The following is an 11,389-nucleotide window of genomic DNA, read 5'->3' as shown; positions in this document are numbered from 1 at the left end:
AAGTGCAAAGATTATTATTACATGTGATGTGTTCCAATTGTAGATCTTGCTGGTGTACTGAGGGGATGTAGATTAGCAGAACAGAAATTGAATTACAATAGTTCCTCTCCCAATAATTTGCCAATCTCATCCAACAGTGTTATATGACTATTTCCTGGAGGTTTTGTCAAAGAGGACACTGCAAAACATGTCACCCAACACCTAATAAACAGTGTTTGAGCTCAAGGGCTTCAACATTTCTGAGATCAAAGTTCTAAAAAGGCTCAAAGTGTTGAAAACCAACCGACCCATAGTAAACATGAACTGTGTCCCACACAAAAACAATTGCCACTCAATCCACGACTGTTTGTGTGTCGCTGCTGTGCGCAATTGGCTGCCGCGTTTCACCCACAAAATATACAGTCAATTCACTTTACAATAAATTCTGTGAAGCGCTTTGAGACGTCTCAGCGACGTGATATATCAAATGCAAAGATTATTATTGTCATCTCCCAGACTCACTGAGTCTGTGCATAACCTCAGCGTCTGGTTTGACCATCCTGCCCCACATCCAGCCCCATAACAAACAGAGATTCACACACAAATTGGCTACTGTGTTTCCGCACAAAATACACACAGTCACATCAGTTTACAGTTTAAAGCTTTTTCACAGCGTTTTCTCAATGATGTGATAAGACACCATTGTAGTGATTCTCACAACGGAGGTGTAGAAGGTAACTTTTATTCTCAGTTCAAAAACACTGGTATTCTTTCATTGATTCCCAGTTAATTTTCTATTTCCTGTTAAAGGTTATCCAACAATTATATCAAATGAAAGGATTATTTTATATTTATACAAAATTACGTTTGTATGGCACCTTTCACATTGGGAGGACGTTCTATTTAACATTCTAGAGTATCTGGATTTTGGCAAATTGTTGAATTCGATCTTACTTTTGAGGCCAGGTTTTCTGTTATTCTTAAAAAAAGAAACGTTTAGAAAACCGGTTTCAAAATGAAGGCTGTGTTTAAGAATTTGCCAAATTCTGGATGCTCTAAAATAAACTTTCTATGAACCTGTATGTGCAGGAGAGATTGGGCATTTCAGTAATTGCACACAAACTCTTCTGTGAGGTCTATGGAGTCCTGTAGCTCAGTGGTTACTCACCTCACAAGCGAGAGATCTGGATTCGATTCCCGGTCAGGGTGAAACGTTGGGCAAGTTTCCTTACTCCACACGCCTATGTTTACCTAACCGTAAGTAGGAACCCGGTTGTTAGTCAATTGGTGGATCGTTTTTCTGGGGGTAATAATTCGTTCAATAAAATAATAATTTGATCACTTAATCCACAACTGTTTCCCACAAACAAATAAACACTGCTGTGCACAATTGGCTGCTGCGTTTCACCCACAAAATATGCAGTCAATTCACTTTACGGTATATTCTGTGAAGCGCTTTGAGACATCTCGAAGACGTGATAAGGTGCTGTGTGCAAGGATTATTATTATAAATCTCAGAAGCTGGATCTGAAAACTTAAAACAGCACGTGATGTCCTGGATTATCAGATTTCACACTGACCACAATGAAATGTTACGTCATTGATTCTTTTAAAAAAAAGGCTAAGTTTGCTTGAGGACCATCTTGAAGGATATAGAGATAGACACAGGATTACATTTCCATTCCAGATATTCATCTCCAATTAGAAGAGCAATTTCTGATGACACAGAACTAAGACTCCAACTGGACTGTGATGTTGCTGTTTAAACTCGCACAACATGTGTTGTGGTTGTACGATGACTCTGTGGTTGCATTGTCTGATCATATTAGTTGTTACAGATTATCTTGTTGTTCAATTCATTTTCTATTCATAAAAGTAAGTCCTGCTCTGGTGATTGTCTCAATACTGTGTCAGATGTCTTTAAAGGACTAGTTTGTGGCAGATCCCATCTGCGGTGATCTCCAGAGATGCCAAAATGCTGGTTGAATTCATCTTCAACAAAGCAGCACAGGGTTTCAGTGCTTACTATGAATTTGGTGACACTTCATAATCCTTTTCGATTATACCTTTTCTACTCTATACTAAGATAGTGTTTAGTGTGTTGCTCATTGGTGCACTGCTGTATTCACTTTACTTTCTTTCTAGTAAACTGTGGAAGCACATTTTCTACTTCAAACACCACTGTTGGGGTTACAATTAAAACTGGAGATTTGAAAGGTATCACCATAACTTGTACTTGGCTAATCAATATGCAGGAAAGACACCAGGCATGACCTGCATTAAGCACGAAAGTATAATGCTATGCCTTTTTAGATTTTATATTAAAATCCTTGAAAGTCATTTATAAATGTAAACTGTATTGGATCCTAGCATGTAAACCTCCAGATACAAAAAATAGCCATTCACTGCGTGGATGTTAGAACATAAGAACATAAGAATTTGCTGGTGAAAGAAGACTATGGTCTATTTAGTTCACTCTCTATTATCCTGACAGTCGCTTGACCTGTCGTTTCCCAAACTATACACTTTGTGGAATATTGTTGTGTGTAAATTGGTTTCCAGGTCAGTGACCAGCCCACAGATCCGGTTGACCGGCGGAAGCCATATAGAAGTTGCACAAGGTTTGTGGGAGAGTAAATATAATCATTCTTTACAAAACATCACAACCAAACTTTGAGCTCATGTTGTTACAAAGCATCATTTTCTGAAAACACCTAAAAATAATACACATTTTATTGAAATTGTTACTGTATCAGGTAGCCTTGAGCGTTATGCCATTGATATATAAAGGTGCTATAAATTCTGTAGACAATTGCATCAATATTTATGATGTGGCTAAATCGCCTCTTGTTCATCCAGAGAGATTCCGTGGAAACGTGAGGGCTGCCTGACATAGTGGCAAAGGCAATTCGGATCAATTTTGACCAACGTGGATTTAAAGTTCATCATTTGTCTGTTGCTGATCAAAGGAAAGGTAAAAAAAGCAAATAACAAACAAACTCGATGCTCAGTATCATGAAATTCAAAACATTAACAATGAGCTGGAATGTTAGAAACTGTAACTTGGATAAGGATATTGACAGATAAAGTAACTGAGGAGAACGATGGCAAATGGATGAGGATTAACAGCACGGTGTGGGGGGCTACACTTTAGCTGCTGGAATGGCAAATTCACCCCCCGCACACGTCCAAGTCCCTGACTATCCTCGCGATAGGAAAGGCACCGTGTAAATGTCATTTGTTGTTGTTGTGTACCAGCCTTAGAAGGCGTTCACAAGTGACTCACTGGATTAATACTGCATCGTTTCTGTAACCGAGTTGCAAACATTGGATTGTTGAGGTAAACAAATTCACTTCCGGGAGATATTGCACAGATTCTTAGGTTTATTTCCAATTTTAGCAAAGGTTCTCTTCAGCAGAGTTGGGCGTTTTCACTGAATCTGTGCTTTTTGTTCCCCTGTTTATGGCTAATATGATCTCTGCACAACAACTAGAAGCTTCTTTACATTTTTATTTTTGCATGTTATTATTATTGTTATTTATATTATTATTATGGGTTAGAATGATCAACAAGGCTTTAAATATCTGTGTGCTTTTATTTAAATGTGTTTATATCCTTTGTTAAATCAATTACTGATTCAGTGTTCTAACCTTTAGTTTTATCTTAAAGACAACAAACATTATGCTAAAATTAAAATGTAAAAGAGACTTACAAAGTGGATAACTATTACAGTATATTAAAATTTGACACAGCGTCTTATCACGTCATTGAGACATCTCAAAGCGCTTCACAAAGTGTATTGTAAAATAGTTTGACTGTGTGTTGTGGGTGAAAAGCAGCAGCCGATTGCGTACAGCAGTGATTCACAATCAATCGTGGATTGAGTGACAATTATTTTTGAAGGATTATTAACCCTTGAAGGCGATCGCCAATCGATTAACAACCGGGTTCCTAGTAACTGTTAGGTAAACAGAGGTGTGTGGAGTAAAGAAACTTTGCCCTGCCTGGGAATTGAACCCGAGTCCTCTTGCTTGCGAGGTGAGTGTGCTATGTACGTATAGGCCATACTGATCGTCTAATCGACGGGTAATATTGAACCAAACATCTGAAAACTACACTTGACATTAAAGATATGGACAGATCTGGATAATTGTTCTTTACCCAGCGACAGAAGAAAACTCTTCAAACAGAAAGAGAATATTGTCAACTCTGCCATTCATAAAATATGAATATAAGTGAACAGACCTGTCTAAAGGGAATAAATACCACGACGGTGCCAGTTTACTCAGGAGGGAACAGTGTAACAGCTTTCAAGATAAATACAAGTTTGGGTTCTGAGCTTCGTGTTGATTGTAGTCGATGAAAATAAGACAATATTTTGATATAATAATAATAATCCTTGCATTTGATATAGCGTTTTTCACGTCTTCTCGACATCTCAAAGCACTTCACAGAATATGCTGTAAAGTGAATTGACTGTATATTTGTGGGCGAACGCGGCAGCCAATTGCGCACAGCAATGTCCCACAAACAGTCGTGGATTGAAAATGAACAATTTATTATTGTTTTGGAGGGATTATTATTAGATGTGTGGAGTAAGGACACTTGCCCAAGGTTTCGCCCTGCCGTGTGTGGTGCACATCCACAGATATGAAGAGACATCAAGGGACTATGTTGTAAGGAGGCACATGGTCAAGATGCCTTGACTTTACTTCCTGCCCAGGAAATGAAGTTAAGAACAACCATCTTTACTGTGTTCCTACCTTACAATCTGGTTTACAACTTTAGAACTACAGCACCTGCCATTTGCAGCACATATGCTTCTGCACCTCAACTTCTAGCCACTCCAATTCTTCTTTTGCACAAGTATAAAATCTACTGTGAGTGAAAAATGATTCCCATGGACACACACACACATACAGAGAATCCTGAGTGAGCACAAGAGACGAATGTACGAGAGACAGTGTAAGAGTGCGAGTGGATGAGATAATAGATAGAGGAAAGGACAAAAGAATGTTCATGAGAGAGAAGAGTGAATTATATACAAGGAGACGTAAGAGAAGCAGAAAGAACCTCAGTGAAAGGGAAGGAGGACCGAATGACTCACTCTCCCGCTCGGTGTTCAGCACACTCGATAATGTGCTCTGGCACATTACTGCGTATAAAGGATTCTATATAAATCCAAGTTGTTCGGGTGGGAAACAACAAGTGAGTGTTACAGAGAATGCCAGAAAGACTGACGAGAAAGAGTGACATACAGATAAAGCCCACAGTGAGATGGGGACGACAGGGAGACAAACAGGAATTGAGGGAGAGAAAAGCACAAAGACAACCAGAACATGGACTCATTCACAAAGTAGTTTGGATCATTACCAACAGCTCACTCAAAGACTTTCGCTTCCAGATAAGCCCATCTCCACACTGCCCATCCTGAGATGTTATCACATTGCTGGTATATAAAGTAGTGCTTAACTACACCCTCCAAAAAAAAACTCATGAATGTTTTATAATAAATATATACTTATCAGAACACCTCCAATGTTTTGGTAAAAGAAATTGTACATTCTGAACTTTTTCCCCTGCATCTTGGAATGTCACTTTACTGGAGGAGTCGGGTAGTGCAACAAAGCCCCAAGAGGTTATTTTTTTCAGGGCACTGGGCCCATTTTAAAAAAAAGTGTGATTATTTAATTTTACTGCAAAGGAGTTTGTTTTATAGCATTCCATTTCTGCAGGCAAGTTGTAAATAGATTGGGTTCCAACAAATAATCGTAATCTGTAGTTGTGTATTTACATGCAATTTTTAAAATTTTAAGGTGAATATAAATGAAATACAGATTGATGTGTAGCAACAATTTTTAGACAAAAACACAAACAATTATTAATATTAAATCAATTAACAGCCAGTAGTTATACATCCTCAGAACAGAGGCTTTTAAAACATTTAAAAAATACAAACTGGTTTTGGTCCAGAAACATATGAATGCAGTTAATAATCATTGCCAAACTGTACAAGTTTTCTTTGATGCAAATGGAGCTCTGAATAGTATGCACCATCACAAAAGATACACCAAAAGATATGTGATGATGTTATGCATTGTTTCTTTTGAGTGAATCTCCAGACAGGGAAACATTAGGGATCAATGTAATTTTTAACCAAATCAATCCATGGTCACCTAAAGTTTTATATTTCAATGTTACAGATGACACTAAAATGGAAGGTGTGCTGAATGGTGAAGATGTAATGAGGATTGCAAACAAGCGTAATAGGCAGAATGATGGCAGATGCAATTCAACACAGCATCTTATCATATTGTACACCTTTGATATAAGGGAGTGAAAAATGTGACATTTCATAATAGATTCAACATGGGAAGTATTATTAAGAAATGGCTGAATTTCTATACAAGTGTAATTTGTTGTTGTTGTCCCTCGCACCCTCCGCCCCACCATCGGTGGCTGCGCTTTCAGCCACTACGCCCCAAAACTCTGGAACACTCTCCCTCAATCCCTCCAACTTGCTCCCTTTCTCCTTTCTTTCAAGTCCTGCCTGAAAACTTTCCTCTTCGACCATTCTTACAGCCACATTCCCTCTCCCCACCGGCTCGGAGTCATGCTCCGCCAATGTTAAGGCTCTGAGACTCTCTCCTGCATGGAGGGCGCTATATGGCAAGTTGTTTCTGTTGTTGAACACCTCTGTAACTTATAATGGTTGAGCCTGAAGGTGTCTGTGCTCCTAATTACAGAGAAAAAGGATATCAGCTGAAACCTTATCCAATAAAGAAAGCTTCACTGTAGGTTGTTCACAGTATGTTGTCCCGCTATCACAAGGCATCAATCCAAGATGGAGACTGGACAATTCTGAATAGGGAAGTGCAGAGGAGAGCAATGAGATGCTGTCCAGTGTCAGAGGAATGAACTAGGATTAATTAGACGAGCTGGGGCTCTTCAGTCTTGAGAGAAAACATCTTAGCTATAGCAAATTTTAAATGGGATTGAAAAAGTAATCCCAGAACAATACTTTAGGATGCACCAAGACAGTCAAATAAGAAAATATAGTGGCAAAGGGCAATTTCAGGACGCACATCGGATGGAATGACAGCATCTTCAATAATGTAGTGCTCCCCCAGCACCACATTGAAGTGTCAACCTAAACTGTGAATTCATTTTCCTGCTGTGGGGCTGGTGTCAACAACCTTCTGATTTGGAGCCGAGACTTCTACCACCTGAGTCAGGCTGACCATCCCGTGACTCTTCAGATGAAATCATTGTGCCAAAGGCGTGGGATGTTCAGACAACACAACGATTTATATACAACGCTTGTCACATCAGGAGACTGTCTCAAAGCGCTTCACAGAGCTGCCCTGGAAACTGAGCTGGGAGTGGGAGGAGCTGAGGAAGGGGTAAGGTGACCCAAAATGTCATTGAAAATTCTTAGAGCGGGCTTTTGGGGTGGGGGGGGGTGAGGTGGAGGGACATTGGCATGGAGTTCCAGAAAGTGGGGGAAGAATAGCTGAAAGCTCTTCCACTGATGGTGGGTTGGGCAGGGGACATGAAGCAGGCCATTGATCACTGGGCAGAGGGAGCAGTTGGGGTGGTAGGTTTGAAGGATGTGGCAATGGAAGGGTGGCCAAGTGTGTAGAGGGATTTGATGCAAGGCCAAGGATTTTGATTTAATCCTTTGGGAGATGGGGAGGAAATGGAGCTGAGCGAGGATAGGCTCTTGGATCCTGGTACAGAAGACGACATACATTACAATGTTCTGGATGGTCTGCAGCTTGTGTGGGCAGGAGCTGGGAAATCTAGTGACCAGGGCATTCAATAGAGCCTTACTCTGTCTCTAACCTGTGCTGTCAGGGACCTGAAAGTGCTGGAAAGATAGTTGTAGATATAATTCTTAAGGGAAATGGCGATCTTTGGGAAGTATTGTTCTCTGGAAAGGTGCCATGAACAGGGCGAGTATCCATGAATTTTACCCCAATGTGTTTGCACTTGTCCAAGATCTCAGGCGCCGCAGCAGCTGCTCCTAGTTAGCTTTTCAAAGGCTGGCACCTCGTTACATTAACCAGAACCAGGTTGTGGGCATGTACATGTCCATGAATGATTGGAGGCTGGAAACCAAGTGAACAGAGACCTGCTGTGCAATCTTGTGATGTATAATTTGGAATCGAAACCACAGGTCAGACACACAACAAAGCAATTGTAAAAAATTTGAAGAATACCACATCCTGCTTAGAAACATGACTGAACCTGTCAGCACCTTCCCAATCCAATCATTCATGGTGATAGATAGTTTAGACCTTTACTTTGTATCTAACCTGTGCAGTATCCAGGAGATGTGGATGGGACGGGTGAGGCAACCCCATTCTATAGTTGGAGTCCTGTAGTGTATTGGTTAGAGCACTTGCCCATCGCAAGCGAGAGGAGCTGGGTTTGATTCCCGGGCAGGGCAAAACCTTAGGCAAGGTTCCTTACTCCACACACCTCTGTTTATCTAGCAATAAGTAGGAACCTGGTTGTTACTCAATTGGCGGCTCGCTATTCTGGGGGTAATAATCCCTACAAAAAAAATTGGGTGACTCAATCCACAACTGTTTGTGGGTCACTAGCATGCGTAATTAGCTGCCACAATTCACCCACAAAATATACAGTCAATTCACTTTACAGTCTATTCTGCGAAGCGTTTTGAGACGTCTCGACGATGTGATTAGGCGCTATATCGAATTCAAAGATTATTATTGTTATAGTTGACCTGGGAGCGCTGAATTGAACAATGTACAGAGAGCTTTAATGTGTATCCTGTGCTGTATCTGACCTGGTTGTGCTGGATGGCAAATGTAGAAGCCGTTTCTGTAATCCTGATTGTTTACACTGATGCCAAAAAGTGGAATCAAGCATTTTTGACGAGAGCACTGATATGATTCATTTTGAATTTACCCAAACATCTGTCCAATAAATAAGGTTTCCCTATTGTATATAAAGTTTTTATATTATTACAAAAGGTTAACGACCTATTTCCACAAACATCGTCAATTGTCCGATTTCTTGCCAGAATCAGAGTGTCTCCCAGTCTATCCAGCACAAGAATTTGTGTCCAATGAGGACATAGAGATGATGGGAGAGAAATGACTGTCACAGACTCGCTGGTGGATGAGTCAGTAACTAGAAGGTGCCAATTTAAGATAACTGTCAAACGAACAAATGGGGAGAAGGATTTGGGGGCAATTGAGAGAATGGTGGAACCACTTCCATGTGTGGTGGTTCAGAAAGAATCCCTATTAAGTATCAAGAGGAAACTAGATAGACAGATGCATAAAAAGGAACCTTTCACAGGGGTTTGGGGAAAAGGCAGGGAATGAGATGGAATAGGTTTCTCTGATGACAGGACAGCAGCCTGGCTCATCGGCAGGACTTGGAAGGGCAGACCAGTCACTGGGGGTAGGGACTCTTCGCACTCTGATCCTGTAGCCAAACCTCTTAACGGGTAGCGTGGTCCCAGCTGGACAAGCCGCAGGAAAGCTTGTCAGACAATGATATCAATGGCAAGCTATGTGTTTTTTGCTGGTTACACTCCAGCAGTTACCCCAACGCAAACTCAGGGAACCCCAAGCCTTGGCTCTTGCCAACTTGTGCCTAATAGTCTCCAGAATTAGGTAAGGAATTCAGTCCAACATATTGTGCAGTTTTTTTTGAAAAAGCAAACCTTTCAAAAGAAAAGTCTGTTCAATTCAGACTGTTCCAGCAGGATCAGGACTTTTCTTATTCCATTTACATTTGTAAGATATTTTAGCATTTGTGTAATCTTATTCTACCAAGGTACAGAGAGATGGATGTGTTAATAGTAATGTTTATGTCTTCATCGTTTCGTGTCTAGCATTCCTTCTCATGCCTTTTCCATCTGCGTTCATTTAAATCTCTTCACGCAAGGTTTGGCTATTTTAAAAATAGCAATGACAGACATGTGTCAGGCTGGCGTCTGGCCAGGCGCATCCTTCACTTCCATAACATGCTGTAATTTTCTAGTTTAAAGGAGTGTCAGAAGGCCCTGTGAAATCAGGCTTCTTCCACATTCCTGCACACGGCAACAGGTAAACACAACCGCCTCAATGTCCCTGGAACGGCAAAGTATTTTACTTTTGTTTCTGTTTAACTTTTAAGACGTGTTTTGTTTTGCAATAGATGCAGTCACTTGTTGTGGGTGTTACACAGGAAATTCTGCAGCAAACTATTCTTGGCACTGAATCTGCCATAAAATGTCCTAATATGGCAACACTTCCCTCAGAACAGTGGGAGGGGAAAATCACATTGTCCACATTTACATTCAAGAGTCATGTTGGTACTAATCAGCTATTGACTAGTTTGAGAAAGTGCCTGTAACAGGGAGTTTGAGTGAGGTATCTCACGATGGTCACCCAAAGGTCTGGGGAGCTCAGATCTGGGGATACTGGCAATCTGCGTTCACAACTTTGAGTAGGGACTTGAGCTGAGATAAGGTGCCATCTTGTCATAGCCGCTGGTATTCCTTCATTGAGTCCTTGGCTGATAACACGGAGAGGGAGCAATGTGTGAGCGTGTGTGTCTTTCAGGTCAGGATGAAGCCACGCTCTCATGGTCTCGGCACAATTAAATACCCTCCTTCAAAATCACCCATCAGCTCAGCTGGTGACAACATGACAACACTCTGAGGTTAATCTTAGTAAGAATTCATGGTGTCTGGCCTTGGAGCAGAACATTTACCCACAGGGCTGTGCATCCACATTCACTGACAGATGTGTCAAATGTTTAATAATAATAATAATCCTTACATTTGATATAGCGCTTTTCACATCGGGAGGACGTCCCAAAGCGCTTCACAGAACACACTGTAAAGTGAATTGACTGTATATTTGTGGGCGAACGCGGCAGCCAATTGCGCACAGCAATGTCCCACAAACAGTCGTAGATTGAAAATGACCAATTTATTATTGTTTTGGTTTTGGAGGATTATTATTAGGCTCTGTGTGGAGTAAGGAAACTTGCCCAAGGTTTGGCCCTCTGCCTGGAATTGAACTCAGGTCTCTCACTTGCAAAGCGAGTGCTCTAACCACTGAGCTACAGGACTCCACAGTTTGACTACGTTTAATCAACAGAGGTGTTCAAACATGTAACACAACCACCGGACTAACACCAGCTCCATCTTTAGTGTTTTTCTACATAGTTTGCACATAAATGTCCATAATGTGCCAGTGTTTTGTCTGTGGCGTGAACAACAACAACAAATTACATGTGGGGGGGGGGGGGAGTGTGGGGGAGGGGAGAGTGTGGGGGATGAGGGGAGTGTGGGGGGGAATGTGGGGGAGGGGAGAGTGTGGGGATGAGGGGAGTGTGGGGGGGAATGTGGGGGAGGGGAGTGTGGGGGGGAGTGTGGGG

This window comes from Callorhinchus milii, unplaced genomic scaffold (genome assembly GCF_018977255.1).
Source record: "Callorhinchus milii isolate IMCB2004 unplaced genomic scaffold, IMCB_Cmil_1.0 Scaffold17, whole genome shotgun sequence".
Taxonomy (NCBI): domain Eukaryota; kingdom Metazoa; phylum Chordata; class Chondrichthyes; order Chimaeriformes; family Callorhinchidae; genus Callorhinchus; species Callorhinchus milii.
The sequence above is the reverse complement of the archived record's forward strand: the minus strand, read 5'-3'. Positions refer to the sequence as shown.